The sequence below is a fragment of the Lolium perenne genome, chromosome 6 (assembly GCF_019359855.2).
Source record: "Lolium perenne isolate Kyuss_39 chromosome 6, Kyuss_2.0, whole genome shotgun sequence".
NCBI lineage: Eukaryota > Viridiplantae > Streptophyta > Magnoliopsida > Poales > Poaceae > Lolium > Lolium perenne.
Genome location: NC_067249.2, coordinates 14752677 through 14773263, shown reverse-complemented (window position 1 = coordinate 14773263; position 20587 = coordinate 14752677). Strand labels below are relative to the sequence as shown.

General features: G+C 38.0%; 1 pseudogene; it reads left to right on the top strand.

Annotated features, from left to right (window-relative positions):
• The window catches only part of LOC139832296 (uncharacterized), a 45147-nt pseudogene that overhangs the window by 23668 nt on the left and 892 nt on the right, over window positions 1-20587 (top strand).

Sequence of the window (20587 nt, the reverse complement as noted above, 5' to 3'; positions counted from 1 at the left end):
AGCTTGTTAACTCCGGCATTGAGGGTTCGTGTAATCCTACACAGTTAGTGGTGTTCATCATCCAACAAGAGGGTGTAGAGTCTAGCATCTATCTATTTATTCTGTTATGTGATCAATGTTGAGAGTGTCCACTAGTGAAAGTATGATCCCTAGGCCTTGTTCCTAAATACTGCTATCGCTGCTTGTTTACTGTTTTACTGCTTGTTTACTTCCTGCAATATTACTACCATCAACTGCACGCCAGCAAGCACTTTTCTGGCGCCGTACTACTGCTCATATTCATTCATACCACTTGTATTTCACTATCTCTTCGCCGAACTAGTGCACCTATTAGGTGTGTTGGGGACACAAGAGACTTCTTGCTTTGTGGTTGCAGGGTTGCATGAGAGGGATATCTTTGACCTCTTCCTCCCTGAGTTCGATAAACCTTGGGTGATCCACTTAAGGGAAACTTGCTGCTGTTCTACAAACCTCTGCTCTTGGAGGCCCAACACTGTCTACAAGAATAGAAGCACCCGTAGACATCACCCTCCATCTCTCCTCTAGACTCCGTCTTCGTTTTAGTAAAATAGGAACATTTCCTTTTGTTTCGTCCAATTCCGAGAATATTTCCTGTAAAAAAATTCTGAAATACAAAAATAGCAGAAAACAGAAAACTGGCTCCGTGGTATCTTGTCAATAGGTTAGTTCCAGAAAATGTACAAATGTGAAACAAAGTGTAAACAAAACATGTATAAATTGGTGTAAAAAAATCATGGAGCATCAAAAATTATAGATACGTTTGAGACGTATCAAGCATCCCCAAGCTTAACTCCTTCTCTTCCTCGAGTAGGTAAGTGATAACAAAAATAATTTTTGAGGTGACATGCAGCAAACATAATCTTGATCAAGCTATTGTAAAGCATTGTAAGCTGGGATGAACATACTCTAAACATAGGCATGATAGATATAATTATAACAATAGAACTTAGCAAGTACTCCGTACGTTACAACATGAAAAGTAATTCGAACAAAGGATCATGAATAATTATGCATAGAAAGCAACTGTTTGTTTTTTAGCATAGAGAAAACATAACAAAGTGGTACTCAGCTTGTCCTTCATAGAATAGCAAAACATAAATGCCAGGACACCTTTAAAGTACAAAGGGTGACTAGATACAAGTAATTTAAGAACAACAATAGCATAATCATGAATCAATCAATAAGTCTTGGGACTATGTACATTATACTTAGAATGACAACTATGCTCTCTTAATTGGTGCATAAAGCAAGAAGATGAAGACTCAACATAAATGTAAAAGAAAGGCCCTGCGTATAGGGAAGCAATATTACTCATGTGCTAGAGCTTTTTATTTTGAATGAATTGAGGTATTGAAAATATATTTTGAGATGTATGTATGTCTATGTCAACGAATGATATCAAACAATTCATCATCCTTTCATGTAGTGACTTCAAGAGCGGCTCCCATGTAGTTCTCCTATTGCACACCATTATTTAGGATCTCTCCAGGACATAGTGTGCGGAGCTTTATTTGTTTATTTAAGTTGGGCTGGGCACCCAGTTGCCTTGATCTTTTTGAAATATTAAGTACTTAGCACATTATTCATGCTAGTCAAGGTATGAGATCATGAAAAGACAATAAACCATTCAATACTTCCTCATGAGCTAATATTGGAACACAAAATAGGTAATAGTTTGAAGGTTTTAAAGGTAGCACACAAGCAATTCACTTTGGAGTGGCGGTGAAATACCACATATAGGTAGGTATGGTGGACACAATTGGCAAAATTTGGTTTTTGGGAGTTGGATGCACGAGTAGAGCACATACTCAGTACAGGTGAAGGCTAGCAAAAAACTGGGAGCGACCAACTAAGAGAGCAATAACAGTCATAATCATGCATAGCGACAAAATAATATTAATCAAAGCATAAAGTGATATTACAAGTCAAAAACTAAATGACATATAGGCTTTAGGTGACTTGTTTGTAGTCATAACATGGTGTAAGAATGTGCCAAGTCAACCCAATAAAGCATTAAAGGAGAATACCACAATATTATGCTTTTTATGATGGAACAACACATGATTCTTTCAATGGCACATTAAGCACTCACAACTATTTGAGACAAGTCATGCTACAACAATAACTACTAAGCATATAATAAGAATAATATCCAACATGACATGCCAAAGTCCATGCCACAGTCTAGACAAGCTCCGTTTGCATCACTATAAGCATGAAACATTTTACTCGTCTCCAACACCAATCAATTTATTTGAAACAAATCTCATGGATAATAATCAATATGGACCAGAGATCTAATTTCATACCTAACTAAATAAAATTAACAAGCTCTAAAAAAATAAAAGTGGAGAAACCAGAGCTAAACGCAGTACTAGCAAATTAGAACACTCGCAGAACAATAAAAGTGAAAACTAGAGTGTTCTATGCAACTAAAACAGAGTGTGTCATTCCCCCCAAAAAATATTCTGTGATAGAACCATATACTACAAAAAAAAACAAAAGAAAACTAAAATAAATAAATAAAGACGCTCCAAGAATAACACATAGCATATGAAGTAATAAAATATAGCGTATAGAAAGATGACCTGATACTTTGTTGATGAAGAAGGGGATGACCAAGGCATCCCCAAGCTTTGACGCTTGTACCTCTTGGATATTTCTTGGGGTTACATGGGCATCCCCAAGCTTGAGATTTTTTCCATTCTTCATCTCATTATATTATTCTTCTCTCCCTACACTTTAAAACTTCCTTCATACAAAACTTCACACAATTCTCATTAGCAGCATTAGCGCAATAAAAATAATAAATCCAATTGGATTCAGTTCTAACATATATCAAACATCAATTAAAACATTAGATACTGTAGAAACTTCTTCAAAAAACTCTTTCTCTCAAAAGAACTAAAAAAGAAAGAGAATAAGAGGCAAATGCAAATAGTGGCAGAAATCTGTCAAAACAGAATAGCAGGTAAAGATCAATTTTTTATAAAATCCTCTGTTGCTCAAATCGAAAGGTGCAAAACTAAATAAAGTTATATAATAACCCGGGGCATTTGCTCAAAAATGGACAGCTCAAAATTACCTTATGGCTAGGAGTAAAAATGTTTTTGGTAACAACAACGAATCTGTTTCTAGACAACAACTTCCTCAAATCTTACTTTCTTCCTATTAGAGGCTACTATTAAAACAAAAAAGAGATAAAAATGATAAGAAGAGGTTGTTACAGAGGCAACAACTTTCAAGACTCAACAAAAGAAAAATTACAAAAAATAAACATGGGTTATCTCCCCACTGTGCTTTTCTTTAACGCCTTTCAACTAGGCGCGGAAAAAAGAGTTTGCATCAAGTATTGTGAAGTGAAGAAGCATCAATATCAATCACTTCCTCTAAAACACAACTTGTCAAAATAGGCACTTTAGAAACCCCTGGAGATGATTCAACATGTAGATCACTCTTAGTTCTGCTAAAAGTTTTATCAATTTTAAACATATTATGGGGTTTTGGCTTGGGTACCTTGGGAACATACATGAATTTTGCTCTTTCCCCACAAAAGCTTTCTCCTTTTTAAACCCAAGAGAAGAAAAAGTTAAACCTAAAGTTTCCATAGCCTCCTCTAGTTTACCAATTCTAAGGTTTCTCTTATCATGGGTATTGCTAGCCTTTTAAGACAGTGATTCTTTTCTCGATACTTTCTACTGATTCATTGATTTGGCTAGAATTATCAAGGAAATTTGGCAAATTTTTCTCTAGAGAGCTCAATCTTTTTATAAAATCTTCCAAAGTGATCTTAGTTTTAACAACATTAGTAGGTGGTATTCCTACTAAACTTTCAATTAAAGTGCAAGCTTCCAAAGCAGGAGTGCCCAGAAAATTACCCCCCTTGAGAGTATCCAAAACATACCTATTACAGCTAGATATACAAACATAAAAATTTCTAAGAAGGATCATGGTAGAATATTTTTTTAGTACATCTATAATGAGCATCACTTATTCTATACCAAGCATCTTTTAAACTTTCTCCTCCTTGTTGTTTAAAATAACGAACCTCAACTTCAGGAATACTCATTTTAGCAAGACTAAAATAGAACAATAGAAATAAAAGCTATAATAGAAACTATTTTTTGTGTTTTTGATATAAATAAGTAAACAAGATAAAGTAAAGTAAACTAAGCAAAACAATAATAAAGTAAAGAGATTGGAGATGAGAGAATCCCCTTGCAGAGATCCTCTTTCTCCCCGGCAACGGCGCCAGAAAATCTTTGACGGTGCTCGATACAAGCAGTTGGGATACCCCAAGAGAAAGATATGATGAGAAAAGCGACAAGTATTCCCTGAGTAAGAAACCAAGTTTAATCGACCAGTAGGAGAAAGGAGTGACTTCTGAAGGTGTTGCTAGCTGACTAGTGGTAGGGCGCACTACCGGCGTCAGCAACAACGTGGAACCTACATACAACCAATATTAAGGAAATCGGTAATCATTAACTGCTCGGCCGGCTTGGGAGTAGCAATTAATCGGAATTCGGACGATTAACTGATTTAATCGGTCGACTATTAATCGGTGCAACCTACACAAATTAGTACTTAAAACAATTTATATAAGAAAAATAATAGTATATAAGCCTCTATATGTTTCTCCCTACTTCTCTAAAGCCTAAAATCCTAGAAAAACTTGTACGCTTCTCCTCCGTGACCTAATCTTTAAGGTCAGGAGTGAATCAGGATCCACTAGCCAAAGCCGTGTTCCTTCCTTCCACTTCTTCTCCTCTCACCTCTGAAGTTTATATTCTCCCACCACCTACCTAGGGTACGACCCCTCTTACACCTCAACCACCTAACCTATTGAAGGCGTCCTCTAGTTACTAGACGAGCTCCTAATGGTGATCGAGCTCATGTATCTGAGGTCAGGGAAACTACGAGTAACTAGTCTGGGAGGGCAAGAAACTATTTGGCAACAGTGAAAATGAAGCTACTGGAGGCTGCAGTCAAGCGGGAGCCTCGCAAAATCTACTTTATTGGGGAGGGCTAGCGCATGTATTAATGATATGCATTGAAAATATTGTAGTTTTTTTTGACCAATTGTGGTAGTTAATCGGGAAAATACCTAGTAATCGGACTTTCGGAATGATTAATCGGGCTAAAGGATTAACACAAGAGATTAATGGTAATCGACACGGTCAAGCCCCTAGTAGCGATTAATCGGCCTAGTAATCGTTGAATCGGCCTAGTTTTTGAACAGTGCATACAACACAACCACAATACTTCGCCCCAACTCACAGTGAGGTTGTCAATCTCACTGGTTTTGTTGAAAACAAATGAGTAATCGGATAGTGTGGAAAAAGATGTTTGTTTGCAGTTGAATTAAAGAGAACAATGCTTGCAGTAAGTAAACAGAACATGATGATTTTATTAATATAAAGGAAAGGACCGGGGTCCATAGTTCACTAGATGTGTCTCTCCATAAAGATAAATAGCATGTTGGGTAAACAAATTAAAGCTAGGCAATTGATATAATAAAACCATACATGACAAGATTATTACTATGAGATTCGTTTGGGCATTAAATCATAATACATAGACCGTAATCCACCTACGTCTATGACTAATAATCCACCTTCCGGTTAGCATCCGCACCCCTTTCAGTATTAAGTTGCAAGCAACACATTATCGGGTTAAGCAATGTGTGTAAATTAAACAATAGAATTATCCTTAAACAACACATCTACAACATTAGAAGTTATTGTCACTCTTCCAGATTACTAGGCATGAACCCACTATCGAGCATAAGTACTCCCTCTTGGAGTCACAAGTACATACTTGGCCAGAGCATCTACTAGCAACGGAGAGCATGCAAGATCACAAATGACATATGACAAGTATATAATCGATCTCAACAAAGTATTCAATATTAATTGGATCCCAGCAAATAAAACATGTAGCATTACATAAGGACGTTCTTGATCATGATAGGCAGCTCACAAGATCTAAACATGAGGCACAAATTGGAGAAGACAACCATCTAGCTACTACTATGGACCATATATATTCCAGGAATGAACTACTCACGCATCACTTCGGAGGTAGGCATGGAGATGTAGAGGCCTCCATTGACGATGTCCCTCTCCGGCAGGGTGCCGGGAAGAGCTTCAGAACCCTCCCGAGCTAGGGTCGGTGATGGCGGCCAGGACGGAACTTTTCATTGATGGAGGATCGGGTCTTTCGGGTTTTCCCAAGAAGATGTATAAATAGGCGGAGAGAATAGGTCGGTGGGTGTCTTGGGGTCCCACACCACCCCCAGCCGCGGCCCGGGGGGGGGGGAGGCGCCCACGCCTGGCGTGGACGCCTCCTGGCGCCCCTCCGTCTCTCCTATGGACTCCGTCTTCGTTTCGGTAAAATAGGAACTTTCCCTTTTGTTTCGTTCAATTCCGAGAATATTTCCTTTATAACTTTTCTGAAATACAAAAATAGCAGAAAACAGGGAACCGTGGCATCTTGTCAATAGGTTAGTTGTGCAAAAGGTATAAAAGTGAAACGAAGTGTAAACAAAACATGTATAAATTGGTGTAAAATAAGCATGGAGCATCAAAAATTATAGATACGTTTGGGACGTATCATCGTGCGGCGGACGCAGTCGACGTGGCGTAGTCATATGGAGTTTAACCTGAAGCAGTCGACGCGGTGGATGCAATCGACGTAGCAGACAGATGCCCATGTTTGTTGTTCCACATATTATTAGGGGCAATGTCATTGTTGGGCCCCTGAGGGTTGAGTCGTTGTTGGGATTGATCATGGACGAAGCAATCAATGTCACCATGTCAGGAGAGCGCCCAACCCCCAAGCCGTTTTGCTAGGTGATGCACGGTAAACACAGATGAAGGTGCGACAGATAGGGTCGCGCGCCAAGTTGTTGATGAAGAATTCGCCGAGCTATCGGGTGCTGGCCAACACTGCTTGGTTTGTTGAGTCGAAGTAGTGAAGTTTGTGTCTCCAATATACATGTGAGTCCGTGATACGTCTCAAATGTATCTATAATTTCTTATGTTCCATGCTAGTTATATGACAATACTCACATGTTTTATATACACTTTACATCATTTTGATGCATTTTCCGGCACTAACCTATTAACAAGATGCCGAAGTGCCAGTTCCAGTTTTCTGCTGTTTTTGGTTTCAGAAATCCTACACAAGAAATATTCTCGGAATTGGACGAAACAAAAGCCCACTGTCTTATTTTGCACGGAGCCTTCCAGAAGTCCGAAGAGGAGACGAAGAGGGGCGACGAGGCGGCCACACCCTAGGGGGGCGCGGCCGCACCTCTGGGCGCGCCACCATATGGGGTGGGCCCCTCGAGCGTCCCCCGACTCTGCCCCTTCGCCTATATAATCTCTCTGTCGCGAAAACCCTATCACCGAGAGCCACGATACGAGAAAACATACTGAGACGCCGCCGCCGCCAATCCCATCTCGGGGGATTCAGGAGATCGCCTCCGGCACCCTGCCGGAGAGGGGAATCATCACCGGAGGACTCTACATCATCATGCCCGCCTCCGGATTGATGCGTGAATAGTTCATCCTGTGACTATGGGTCCATAGCAGTAGCTAGATGGTTGTCTTCTCCTCTTGTGCTATCATGTTTAGATCTTGTGAGCTGTCTATCATGATCAAGATCGTCTATTTGTAATGCTACATGTTGTATTTGTTGGGATCCGATGAATATGGAATACTATGTCAAGTTGATTATTTATCTATCATATATGTGTTGTTTATGATCTTGCATGCTCTCCGTTGCTAGTAGAGGCTCTGGCCAAGTTGATACTTGTGACTCCAAGAGGGGGTATTTATGCTCGATAGTGGGTTCATGCCTCCATTGAATCTGGGACAGTGACAAAAAGTTCTAAGGTTGTGGATGTGCTGTTGCAACTAGGGATAAAACATCAATGCTTCGTCTAAGGGTATTTGTGTTGATTACATTACGCACAGTACTTAATGCAATTGTCTGTTGTTTGCAACTTAATACTGGAAGGGTTGCGGATGCTAACCCGAAGGTGGACTTTTTAGGCATAGATGCATGCTGGATACCGGTCTATGTTATTTGTCGTAATGCCCTAAGTAAAACTCATATTAGTCATCATGATATGTATGTGCATTGTTATGCCCTCTCTATTTGTCAATTGCCCAACTGTAATTTGTTCACCCAACATGCTATTTATCTTATTGGAGAGACACCACTAGTGAACTGTCGACCCCGGTCCATTCTTTTACATCTGAAATACAATCTACTGCAATCTCTGTTCTCTGTTGTTCTTTGCAAACAAACATCATTCTCCACACCATACGTTTAATCCTTTGTTTACAGCAAGCCGGTGAGATTGACAACCTCACTGTTAAGTTGGGGCAAAGTATTTTGATTGTGTTGTGCAGGTTCCACGTTGGCGCCGAAATCCCTGGTGTTGCGCCGCACTACACTCCTCCACCAACAACCTTCACGTGGCCTTCATCTCCTACAGGTTCGATAACCTTGGTTTCTTTCTGAGGGAAAACTTGATGTTGTGCGCATCACACCTTCCTCTTGGGGTTCCCAACGGACGTGTGCATCACGCGCCATCAAGACTATTTTCTGGCGCCGTTGCCGGGGAGATCAAGACACGCTGCAAGGGGAGTCTCTCACATCCAATCTCTTTACTTTGTTTATTGTCTTGCTTTACTTTATTTTATTTTCTGTTTTGTTTGCTTTGTTTATATCAAAAACACAAACAAATTAGTTACTTGCATTTACTTTATTTAATTTAGTTTGCTCTACTTATTTTTATTACTGTTAAAATGAATACTCCTGAGAACACTAAGTTGTGTGATTTCACTAGCACCAATAATAATGATTTTATATGCACTCCTATTGCTCCACCTGCTACTACAGCAGAATTTTATGAAATTAAACCTGCTTTACTAAATCTTGTTATGAGAGAGAAATTTTCTGGTGTTAGTTCTGATGATGCTGCTGCCCATCTTAATAATTTTGTTGAACTTTGTGAAATGCAAAAGTATAAGGATATAGATGGAGATATTATAAAACTGAAATTGTTTCCGTTCTCCTTAAGAGGAAGAGCTAAAAATTGGTTGCTATATTTGCCTAAGAATAGTATTGATTCATGGACTAAATGTAAAGATGCTTTCATTGGTAGATATTATCCTCCTGCTAAAATTATATCTTTGAGAAGTAGTATTATGAATTTTAAGCAATTGGATAATGAACATGTTGCCCAAGCATGGGAAAGAATGAAATCTTTGGTAAAGAATTGCCCTACCCATGGACTAACTACTTGGATGATCATCCAAACCTTTTATGCAGGATTGAATTTTTCTTCACGGAACCTATTGGATTCAGCTGCTGGAGGTACTTTCATGTCCATCACTTTGGGTGCTGCAACAAAGCTTCTTGATGATATGATGATCAACTACTCTGAATGGCACACTGAAAGCACTCCTCAAGGTAAGAAGGTAAATTCTGTTGAAGAAACCTCTTCTTTGAGTGATAAGATTGATGTTATTATGTCTATGCTTGTTAATGGTAGATCGAATGTTGATCCTAATAATGTTCCTTTAGCTTCATTGGTTGCTCAAGAAGAGCATGTTGATGCGAACTTCATTAAAAATAGTAATTTCAACAACAATGCTTATAGGAATAATTTTGGTAACAACTATAGGCCATATCCTTCTAATAATGGTAATGGTTATGGTAATTCTTATGGTAATTCTTACAACAATAGTAGGAGTGTACCCTCTGGTCTTGAAGTCATGCTTAAAGAATTTATTAGTACACAAACTGCTTTTAACAAATCTGTTGAAGAAAAGCTTGGTAAAATTGATGTTCTTGCTTCTAAGGTTGATAGTCTTGCTGTTGATGTTGATCTTTTAAAATTGAAAGTTATGCCTGATGAAGATAAAGATATTAAGTCATTTTCTACAGCAAACGCTATCCAAGTTCGAATTAATGACAATATTAGAATGATGGCTGAATTGCATGCTAGGTGGGAAAGAGAAGAAAAACTTGCTAAAGAGAATAATGTAGCTAAAGTTTGGACTATAACCACCACTAGTAATGTTGATGCTTCACATGTTGCTAAACCTCCTACTATCAATGGTAAAATAATTGGTGTTGGCAATGTTTCTACTCCTAGTACAGAGCGTGCAAAATTGCCTGAAACTGCTGAAACTGTTTGTGATAAAAGTGCTGAAATTTTTCAGAATATTGGGTACATTGATCCCATTGATTTAGATCATAATGGTTTAGATTTTGATAATTGTCATATCTCTGAAGTTATTAAGTTCTTTCAAAAACTTGCTAGAAGTCCTAATGCTATTGCTATAAAGTTGGCCTTTACAAAACATATTACAAATACTTTCATTAAAGCTAGAGAAGAGAAATTAAAACTTGAAACTTCTATTCCTAGGAAGTTAGAAGATGTTTGGGAGCCCATCATTAAAATGAAGGTCAATGATTTTGATTGTAATGCTTTATGTGATCTTGGTGCAAGTATTTCTGTTATGCCAAAGAAACTCTATGATATGCTTGACTTGCCACTATTGAAAGATTGTTATTTGGATGTTAATCTTGCTGATAATTCTATAAAGAAACCTTTGGGGAGGATTGACAATGTTCACATTACGGTTAACAATAACCTTGTCCCCGTTGATTTTGTTGTCTTGGATATTGAATGCAATGCATCTTGTCCTATTATTTTGGGAAGACCCTTTCTTCGAACTGTTGGTGCTATTATTGATATGAAAGAAGGAAATATTAAATATCAATTCCCTCTCAAGAAAGGTATGGAACACTTCCCTAGAAAGAGAATGAAGTTACCTTTTGATTCTATTATTAGAACAAGTTATGATGTTGATGCTTCTTCTCTTGATGTTACTTGATTTGCACTTTCTGCGCCTAGCTGAAAGGCATTAAAGAAAAGCACTTCTTGGGTGATAACCCATGATGTTTATTTTTCTACTTTTTTGTTGTGTCTTGGAAGTTGTTACTACTATAGCAACCTCTCCTTATCATGTTTATTTCGTTGTTGTGCCAAGTAAAGTCTTTGATAGTAAAGTTGATACTAGATTTGGATTTCCGCGCAGGAACAGATTTTTACCTGTCACGAATTTGAGTAGATCTCTCTGTAGGAAACTCGTAAAATGCTGAAAAAATTCATGCGTGATCCTCAGATATGTACGCAACTTTCATTCAATTTGAGCTTTTTCGTCTGAGCCTGTTAAGTGCCTCGAAAAAATTCATCTTTACGGACTGTTCTGTTTTGACAAATTCTGCCTTTTATTTCGCATTGCCTCTTTTACTGTGTTGAGTGGATTTCTTTGTTCGATTAACTTTCAGTAGCCTTGGGTAATGTCCAGAAGTGTTAAGAATGATTGTGTCCTCTCTGAACATGTGAATTTTTGATTATGCACTAACCCTCTAATGAGTTTGTTTTGAGTTTGGTGTGGAGGAAGTTTTCAAGGCTCAAGAGAGGAGGATGATATAATATGATCAAGAAGAGTGAAAAGTCTAAGCTTGGGGATGCCCCCGTGGTTCATCCCTGCATATTTCAAGAAGACTCAAGCATCTAAGCTTGGGGATGCCCAAGGCATCCCCTTCTTCATCGACAACTTATCAGGTCACCTCTAGTGAAACTATATTTTTATTCCGTCACATCTTATGTGCTTTACTTGGAGCGTCTGTATGCTTTTATATTTTTTGTTTGTTTTTGAATAAATTCGGATCCTAGCATTCCTTGTGTGGGAGAAAGACACGCTCCGCTTTTTCATATTGAACACTGGTGTTCTTAGCTTTATTTTTAGTGTTCATGACGAGGTTGATTCGCTTCGTTTATTGCTATTTGGTTGAAAACAGAAAATGCTTCATGTGGTAATTGGTATATTGTCTTGAATAATTTGATACTTGGCAATTGTTTTGAGCTCTCAATTAGATCATGTTTAAGCTCTTGCATCATGTAGTTTAAACCTATTAATGAAGAACTACCATAGAGCTTGTTGAAATTTGGTTTCATGAGTGGTCTCTCTAAAAGTCTAGATATTTTCTGGTAAAAGTGTTTGAACAACAAGGAGACAGTGTAGAGTCTTATAATGCTTGCAATATGTTCTTATGTAAGTTTTGTTGTACCGGTTCATACTTGTGTTTGCTTCAAACAACCTTGCTAGCCAAAGCCTTGTACTGAGAGGGAATGCTTCTCGTGCATCCAAAACCTTGAGCCAAAACTTATGCCATTTGTGTCCACCATATCTACCTACTACGTGGTATTTTTCTGCCATTCCAAAGTAAATTGCTTGCGTGCTACCTTTAAAATTTCATTCCTTGTCTTTGCAATACATAGCTCATGGGAAAGTAGCCTGAAAAACTGTTGTGGTGATGAATATTTCGCTTATGTATCTTATTTCTTATAAGTTGCTTGTTGAGCGGTAACCATGTTTCCGGGGACGCCATCAACCTGTTACACCTTCGTTTAATATCATGTGAGTTGCTATGCATGTTCGTCTTGTCTGAAGTAAGGGAAATTTCTAATGATTAAATGGTTTGAGTATGCATATTGTTAGAGACGAACATTGGGCCGCCAACCAAAGCCATGTATCATGGTGGAAGTTTCAGCTTGGACATTAATCCTCAATCTCTTATGAGTATATTATCTATTGTTGAATGCTTAAGCATTAAAGAGGAGTCCATTATCTATTTTCTATGTTGTCCCGGTATGGATGTCCTCAAGTTGAGATCTATCAAAATTGAGAAATCAAATGCGATCTATCTCCTTGGATCTTTGTACAGGTGGCATAGAGGTACCCCTTTGTGACACTTGGTTGAAACATATGTAATGCAATGATAATCCATGGAAATCCAAGCTAACTAGGACAAGGTGCGAGCACTATTGGTATTCGATGCATGAGGCTTGCAACTTATAGGATGTTTTATGCATAACACATAAGAATTATTACTACCGTTGACAAAATTGTTTCCATGTTTTCAAAATAAAAAGCTCTAGCACATGAGTAATCCCTGCTTCCCTCTGCGAAGGGCCTTTCTTTTACTTTATGTTGAGTCAGTTTACCTACTTCTTTCTATCTTAGAAGCAAACACTTGTGTCAACTGTGTGCATTGATTCTTACATACTTGCTTATTTGCACTCATCATATTACTTTGTATTGACAATTATCCATGAGATATACATGTTGAAAGTTGAAAGCAACTGCTGAAACTTAAATCTTCCTTTGTGTTGCTTCAAAACCTTCTATTAAGAATCTATTGCTTTATGAGTTAACTCTTATGCAAGACTTATTGATGCTTGTCTTGAAAGTACTATTCATGAAAAGTCTTTGCTATATGATTCAGTTGTTTAGTCATTATCTTTACCATTGCTTTGAATCACTTCATTCATCTCATATGCTTTACAATAGTATTGATCAAGATTATGATGGTAGCATGTCACTTCAGAAATTATCCTTGTTATCGTTTACCTACTCGAGGGCGAGTAGAAACTAAGCTTGTGGATGCTTGATACGTCTCAAACGTATCTATAATTTCTTATGTTCCATGCTAGTTATATGACAATACTCACATGTTTTATATACACTTTACATCATTTTGATGCATTTTCCGGCACTAACCTATTAACAAGATACCGAAGTGTCAGATCCCGTTTTCTGCTGTTTTTGGTTTCAGAAATCCTACACAGGAAATATTCTCGGAATTGGACGAAACAAAAGCCCACGGTCTTATTTTGCACGGAGCCTTCCAGAAGTCCGAAGAGGAGACGAAGAGGGGCGACGAGGCGGCCACATCCTAGGGGGGTGCGGCCCCACCTCTGGGCGCGCCGCCCTATGGGGTGGGCCCCTCGAGCGTCCCCCGACTCTGCCCCTTCGCCTATATAATCTCTCTGTCGCGAAAACCCTATCACCGAGAGCCACGATACGAGAAAACATACTGAGACGCCGCCGCCGCCAATCCCATCTCGGGGGATTCAGGAGATCGCCTCCGGCACCCTGCCGGAGAGGGGAATCATCAGCGGAGGACTCTACATCATCATGCCCGCCTCCGGATTGATGCGTGAGTAGTTCATCCTTGGACTATGGGTCCATAGCAGTAGCTAGATGGTTGTCGTCTCCTCTTGGGCTATCATGTTTAGATCTTGTGAGCTGCCTATCATGATCAAGATTGTCTATTTGTAATGCTACATGTTGTGTTTGTTGGGATTCGATGAATATGGAATACTATGTCAAGTTGATTATTGATCTATCATATATGTGTTGTTTATGATCTTGCATGCTCTCCGTTGCTAGTAGAGGCTCTGGCCAAGTTGATACTTGTGACTCCAAGAGGGGGTATTTATGCTCGATAGTGGGTTCATGCCTCCATTGAATCTGGGACAGTGACAGAAAGTTCTAAGGTTGTGGATGTGCTGTTGCAACTAGGGATAAAACATCAATGCTTCGTCTAAGGGTATTTGTGTTGATTACATTACGCACAGTACTTAATGCAATTGTCTGTTGTTTGCAACTTAATACTGGAAGGGGTGCGGATGCTAACCCGAAGGTGGACTTTTTAGGCATAGATGCATGCTGGATACCGGTCTATGTTATTTGTCGTAATGCCCTAAGTAAAACTCATATTAGTCATCATGATATGTGTGTGCATTGTTATGCCCTCTCTATTTGTCAATTGCCCAACTGTAATTTGTTCACCCAACATGCTATTTATCTTATTGGAGAGACACCACTAGTGAACTGTGGACCCCGGTCCATTCTTTTACATCTGAAATACAATCTACTGCAATCTCTGTTCTCTGTTGTTCTTTGCGAACAAACATCATTCTCCACACCATACGTTTAATCCTTTGTTTACAGCAAGCCGGTGAGATTGACAACTCACTGTTAAGTTGGGGCAAAGTATTTTGATTGTGTTGTGTAGGTTCCACGTTGGCGCCGGAATCCCTGGTGTTGCGCCGCACTACACTCCTCCACCAACAACCTTCACGTGGCCTTCATCTCCTACTGGTTCGATAACCTTGGTTTCTTTCTGAGGGAAAACTTGCTGCTGTGCGCATCACACCTTCCTCTTGGGGTTCCCAACGGACGTGTGCATCACGCGCCATCAGTCCGCCATTGGGTGGTTGGCATGTGTCACGATTCAGGGGCGAAAATTGTTGTCGAGCCCCCGAGCGCTCGAACGTTGTCAGGATCGGCGAGCCCCCGAGCAGTATGGTTCTGGTACTCGATTTGGGTTACCCGACAATGCCTCCTTGACACGGCAGAAGGAATCTCGGTTATGTGCCTAGCGAGGTAGCCCAAAAAATACAAGGCTTCCAACCAAACAACCAAGATGACTTCCTGAAATTTCCCTAGATTGATTCTTCCTTCGACCCAGCTTGCCCTAAGCGCTACAATCATCATCTGCTTTCTTATTAAATATGATCCAGTTGTGAAGTTGATTGCTTCTTCTAAATCCATCATATGATGGTAACAATTAATGAGTTGCCGGACATTACGCCATAAAATCCATGCAACTAGTTGGTGTTTTTCGCCTTGTTCTGGTCTGATCGATATCGCTTTGTTCATCGTCGAGTCCGGATCGTACACAAATCTATGTGCGATGAAAGCAGACAAAAATAGGGGTCGGATAGTACACCGCTCGGACGCATGTTCGCGCAGGGGAGCCGTATATCCACGCCTGCATACTCGCTTAGATTTGGTCGTTGAGATCGCCGATTGGACTACTGCCGTCCCGTCGATTATTTAAGTTGATCACGTTGAAGAAGACAAGTCGACTAGATACGGTTTGGCCATTGTTGATGGTGATTGATCTTATCCGGATGACAAAATCCAATCGTCGGAATTCTCACATACGGCTCCCATTGACGAGGGGTGACCTCGGCAATGCCCATGGATATTGACTAAGGGTTTCAGGGAAAGATGACGATGGAGATATATTTTGGGAGTGAGATTATGCACATGACATATCCAGGTTCACGTTCCCATGATGGAGGATCGCTACAACCTGCTAGCAATCTAGTATATGATAATCGTTGTTTTACAGGGAGCCGCCGTATGTCGAGTTGTATCTAGTCCATATATGTTGCGTCTCATATGATCTCCCCTGTTCTCAAGATGTACCCTTGCTTGGATTTATATATGCAACCAAGATATGGTTTACAAGAGTCATAATCAACTACATACTGCAATTTTCTTATTGGGCCGAACCAGGTATAGTGACAATGGGTACCCGAAAGATTATGCCCATGTCACCCTCGACGTGTAAAAGTTGGCCATGGTGCATGTAGGCTTGCAAGTTAACCAGAAGGTTAAGAACTGCCGATGTATCAAGTGTGGACTTATGGTTATATTTGTAGTGAAACTGAAAGATTGAGAAAAAAAGTGTGTGAGGGTATTGATCTGAACTTGGGTACTTATATGTCCCAAGGGTCCTTTTACATGTCGGTTACAGTGCCTCACGTCTGTTCCAATAGACATGTCGTTTTCATTTGGGTAGCGGTTGGACAACGCTAGATACTAAATGCCATATTAGCCTACATCTAACGCTAACTTCTAACTGCTATTTTATCTCTAGCACTTCCCCCAATCTCCACTGTGAAATCATCGCCTTGAATCTTTACATACTATTGAATGTTGAAACTTCCTTGTATGGTCTTGATAGTCTTTCATGTTGAAACTTTACGTCCTCTAAAACTCCTGTAGGAACTAAGAGGAGATAAAATATAGAAATTTGATAAACTGTGGGTATAGTAATTGTCTCATAAAAACGTATATGAAAAATTGCTTAGAGAACTCATAAGGAAAAGATTTCAATATTTTTGTTTATCAGATGATAATTAATATGGTCTGTTCTAGGAGTTTCACACCATGAACTTTGAGAAATTCATATGCGCCTCGTATCAATGTCCTGGATGTTTTTTTGAAATGACGATGTTGATAACAACTTAGTGAAATGAAGATTATATTTGTAAAATATCAATTTCTTCATTTTTTTTGTAATTCAGGAGGCAAAGATTTTTTTGGAGCAATATGTTTTGTGATACTACTTTTAATGTACCCAGTATGTATCTGAGCAACACATGCATCATTATCTCCATAAATAATGGTTGGTGATTCTAATAAACCAATAGATCGTTGTTTAATATGATTGGTTAGTCCAAGAAGCCATACAATCACTTGTGAGGTTTCATATAATGCAATTGTTTCTGAGTGCATTGGTTCTCTTATGCCATCGAGATATGGTGATTCGGGTCCCAATACTTATTTTCTTCCTCCCGAGGTCTAAAAGGATCTTATTTAATGTCAAAGGATCTGACCATGGGTCTATTAGGTGGATATACTTTATCCACACTGAAGTTCTCCAAAAAAAATTGCATATATGAAGATTGTCCTTCATAGGATGATTGCAAGCAGCTTTTTCCTCATTTACAGATTTTGATGATGAAATCACTAATATAAATAGAGGCCATGTGGAATCCAGTTAGGGATTTTGGTTATGACTATAAGCATCATTATTCGAGTAATATTTTTCCAGAAGGAACTCTCTTAGTCGGTTTTACCGTTTATATTTTATACTATTTTGAAGTCATAGATTAACTTTGAAGTTTTACACAATATATGTTGTGTTTAAGGTTGTCGACTTTTATACATATATCCGAATTGAGTGACCAGTCACTACATTCGTCAACTGCCAACAATATTAAATATCAAAACGTAATTCCACTTATGCAAAGAGGATATGTTACATCATAATTGATGTCAGGTTTTACGTGCAACCTTGTGCTACAAGCCTCGCTTTTCACCATCTCATTTTTTCGTTATGTACGAAAAGTCATTTGTCTTCCATAGGGAAGATACTTCTGAGGAGAAGGTTTTGCAATGGGAAATAAATGTCTTTTGTTGAACGAGTGTTGATTTTATTTAATTGCCTCCTTCAAGTGGAACCAATATATGAGTGCATGAGGCAACTCTACCATGGATTTTGGTTCAATACTATAGGTTTTAGCAATTTGAAGAATAAATATTTTTCGACCAATAGTCTTATATTGCATGATTCTATTGTATCAATGAAATATGTGGAAACATTGTATAGGTTAACTCCTCATGATTTCCCATAATAGTGGAGCCAGCGTGTTGCATGCACATTTGGGCTAGGTTTCGATGATGATCATTCTTTTGTGACATTCAATATGAATGGCATTTATAAATTGAGGATATAATTTCCTTTGTTTAAGTGGAAGGACATGAGAAATTGTGTATCATGTGACCATGCTTCTCCCTTTGGTCCATTTTTAGGAGAAGAATGGTTGTATGAGATACCTCCACGTTCTTTTGGCCCATTGGTTGTATGAGTAGTATGAGGAAGACACATCTTTATATCAGTAAATGTATCTAGAAGATTTGTAATGTGTTGTAAATTATCATCGGATTTTTCATTGTAATTTTGACGTATGTGAGTATAAGGACTGAATGGCTACAACGTTTCTAAGTTATTTATCGGCATTATTTGTGGTACTAATATCCCCTAATGCCTAAAATGCAATTATTTAAAATATAATCAACATAAGGGCTATAAACAATTCCCCTTATAGGAGACTAGGATATTTATGATTGACGGATAAACATATGTGATGGCCCATTGATGTAAGTTGAAGTGGTGATATTGCCATATAACCGATTTATGGTAGATGATAAATATTTATTTAATTTCCACGTACATACTTCAAGGGGAAGCAGTTGGGGAAGCAATATGATATGCAGTTGTCCCGATCTAGATTAGATATGCGGCATGTAAGACTGCATGTTTCTAACAAGATGTTAAGTATATTATAAAAATTATATATAAGAGGTCATGTAAGTAATTTGGCTCTTGGAATAAATCAATTATTTATTTTAGGTATGTACATGAGGTACTTAATATAATCATAAATTCTCGTGAAAGCGACATTCAATTGGGTTTAACTTGTAGGATAATTTTCTCTTGATTTGAGAAGTTATTTTTAGTAAAATAATGGGGTTTATGGAGTTTAAAGACCCGCATAAGACCATCTATTAGATGTGTCTATTGATACTACTAAGTACTTACATTATGGACCAAATTATGGTTGGGTAATCCATGTAGTGTTGGATAAATTTAAAGGGATCCTTTCAAATTTTAAGGTGAGAGAGCCCTAAATTTTTTATTTTCTCATAGAAGATGTGGTGTACATAAAATCTGAAGACTTGAGAAATTTCAATTTTTTTAGTTCTGACCAACATAATTATCATGAATTTTTCTTATCATACATGTTCCAAGAGATCAAGGCAATCATGCCAATTCCTTAATTTATCGAAACGAAACTTGAAAAATTATGGTGTACACAACATAAGGTACAATTTTTATGTATGCATAGCATAATCTGGAGGAAAACGAAGAGAGATTATTTTTTGGGTTTATTTCTCATGTTTGTTGCTTTTTGTTAAAAACAAGTATCATTTATTGTCCACCTCTATTATGTTAGTCGGAAAACATTTGATTGCATATCTTGGAAACTTGTGAGGGTTCCAATAGAATCATGATACAAGAGTGCATTCTGAATTTCAATAGTACTTCCTCTGTTCATAAATATAGGATGTTTTAGACACTTTGAAGTGAACTAGATACATACTATAATGACTGAATATACACACTAAAAATAGACTAGATACATACGAAAATAGACGAATCTACTAAAATCTAAAACTATCTTATGCTAGTGAATGGAGGGGGTAGTACCTATAGGGAGTATGAATATGGTTCCTCAGTAACCAACAATTTTTATGTTATGGCTAGTTATGATCATAACATCATCCTTCTGTTAGTAAGTGCTTGAAATTATTTTGTTTCACTTAAAATTGTATTAGTGGTAGTCAATGCACTAAACATAATTCGTTTTCCATCAGATTGTTTCCCGTGAAATTAAAGAGAATATTTTAGAATAATTTATTGTTTATTCATGTATTCATCAACATGGTATCTATATTACAAATATCAAATATAGATACAAAACAATATTATTTATGCTTCGCATAATACAATATACATAGTATGAAAAACTTTATTCTACTTATTGGTATACAATATATAACATCTAATAGTATTTTTAATATCTACATGACATAAATTGTTGGTGGATATTACGTGATATCTCCAAAAAACATCTTGACTATAATCCATAAGCATGTCCTCATCGAGGATGATATCATTCTCTAGCTTGAATAATTAATTAGTTGTTTGAGAAGAACCAGTTTGAGGGTTTTCTAGAATATCATTTAGTTGAGCTTCAACTTTATTTCCATGAACTTGCTTGGTTTCTCTATCCACATTATTCTTTCTTTTATCCATCCAATTGAGCATGCTATCCTTTTTGGACATTCAGTTGACTAGTAAGCTGCACGTGCTTTGCACGTTGACACATGTTTTCCTATTTAACTTACGACAATACAATACTATATATTATTTAGAAGTTGGATAAAAATACTCACCCGACTTAGAAACAATAAATTATCGT